Source organism: Vulpes lagopus, chromosome 7 (genome assembly GCF_018345385.1).
Source record: "Vulpes lagopus strain Blue_001 chromosome 7, ASM1834538v1, whole genome shotgun sequence".
NCBI lineage: Eukaryota > Metazoa > Chordata > Mammalia > Carnivora > Canidae > Vulpes > Vulpes lagopus.
The window spans coordinates 72934905-72937059 of record NC_054830.1 but is presented as its reverse complement, the minus strand read 5'-3'; the positions used below and the strand labels follow the sequence as shown (position 1 = coordinate 72937059).

The following is a 2155-nucleotide window of genomic DNA, read 5'->3' as shown; positions in this document are numbered from 1 at the left end:
GAGAGCAGCCATTCTGTATATCACAATACCTGCTTCCTGTCATACATGATTCCACTGGGGAGAAGGCATCTGGATCAAGAGTCACTAATCTAAAGTTTGACAAAATCCAAATATAAGTGAGGGGAGGTGACCGAGAGCGAGACTGTTTCCAAAATACAGGATACTGCTAAAACTGTACAATCAGATTCTCTCTTTCTGGAATATGAAATAGAAATAGAACCAGGGAATTATTAGGTGGAGAAAAGTTGAGGAAGATGCAGAGAAGCAATGCAGAGGACCGGAGGGCTCATGAGTATAGACTAGTTTGGACTAACCTCTTTGTACTTATTTCTTCATCTGTTAAAAAAAATGGATATGATAACAATATGTCAACTTTATAGATCTCTTTTGATAATTGATGAGATAATACTTGTAAAGCTCTTAGCAGAGTCTGGCATATTGTAAGTGCTCATAAAAGTTAAATGCTGCTCACATCACATTAGAGTAGAATAATTGTTTTAACTCTCTGTCTCCACCACTAGGCTCTGAGCTTTCTCAGAGCAGGGACTGTCACTCTTCTCTATATCCTCGGTTAATGGCACGGCACCTAAACACAGTGCTTAGCACATTGCGGGGCCTTCACTATATGTTTATTAGATGAGTAAAATTAAGTTTTTTCTGCCTTTACTCAGCTTCCTCACTTTTCTCTTCATACCCACCTAACTCATCATATTTGAGGGCCCTAGGAAAACCAGTGTATTCAAGTAGCAAACTGAGGTTTAGTTCATTTTTATTATTGTTTTGTTTTCTCAGTCTTTAATTCACTTTATTTTTCTTGCATAAAACTACATGGTAGCTACAGTTGGGTCCTCTGCACAGAGACTTTGGTGTGCCTCTTTATAAGATCATTAGTGAGTTCTTGATAGACTTGGTGAACACAGACAGTCTCTTTCCAGAGGTCGGGGTGAGATAGCTGTAGGTCTTGGAAATGGCATCACGAGTGGCCTCAGTGGAGTACTTGGGTGGCTCAGTGGATTAAGCATCCAACTCTTGATTTCAGCTTAGTTCATGATCTCAGGGTAGTGGGGTCAGGCCCATGTCAGGCTCCTTGTGGAGCCTGCTTAAGATTCTCTCTTTCACTCTCTCTCTGTCCCTCCCCATCTCACACTCCCTTTCAAAAAAAAAAAAAAAGAAAAGAAAAGAAAAGAAAAGAAAGAAAGAAAGAAAGAAAGAAAGAAAGAAGAAAGAAAGAAAGAAAGAAAGAAAGAAAGAAAGAAAGAAAGAAGAAAGAAAGAAAGAAAGAAAGAAAGAAAGAAAGAAAGAAAGAAAGAAAGAAGAAAGAAAAAAGTGGCCTTGGTGAAGTTGCCCAGGGTGTCAGTGCAGCCCCTGGCCAAAGTGTAGCAGTCATCAATACCGGCCATCATCAGTAACTTTTTGGGCACAGGGGCTAAGATGATGCCAGTGCCTCAGGGGCAGGGATCAGGGATGAGGCACAGTGCCACAGCAGCTGGTCACCTTACATGGGAGAGTGTAGGGTTTACCAACGTCATTTCCCCAGTAGCCTCATGGAAAGGAGGTGGGGGAAAGCTTGGCCAGGATGGTGGCCCCACTGATGGCAGTGGCAACCTTCTTGGGGGTACTTCACATCCAAACCAAGGTGTCTATTGTAATCTCCAATGGCAGAGTTGCCTCTGCTGGCCAGCATGGGTCTGCTTTTGTACAGGGACGATCTTCAAAACCTCATCCTTGAGGGATGTCCCCCGGAAAGAGTCACTGATCTTAGATTCCCTGATGTGCAGGAAGAAGAGATAGATCTCCTCCAGGGATCTTCAAGTCCTTGACCAGGTGACCCAAGTTGGTGATGCAGATTCACTCCTTGCCTGTGGCCCTCTGCAGGCTCCATGGCCTCAGCCCTTGCCTGACCATGGCCATGAGCCTGACCTGAGATCCCAGTGCCAAAGCCACCCTGGCAGCCACCTCGGTCTCCCAGGGCCCTCTAGGCCCTCCCAACTTTCTGCAGCACTGGCAGTATCCACCATTTCATGCTTTCTTGAAGATGTTACTTCACTTTTAGTTGATGTAAGAATCAACCTGATTTTGCCTTATTTTCTATGCTAAAAATTACATATACTTCAAGTAGCCACAATCTGGTTTCACAAATAATAGAGTTGAGTCA

At 43.6% G+C, this 2155-nt stretch overlaps 1 pseudogene; it reads right to left on the bottom strand.

Annotated features, from left to right (window-relative positions):
• Nucleotides 1-835: 835 nt before the first annotated feature.
• Nucleotides 836-1905, bottom strand: LOC121495183 (annotated as a pseudogene).
• Nucleotides 1906-2155: the final 250 nt, after the last annotated feature.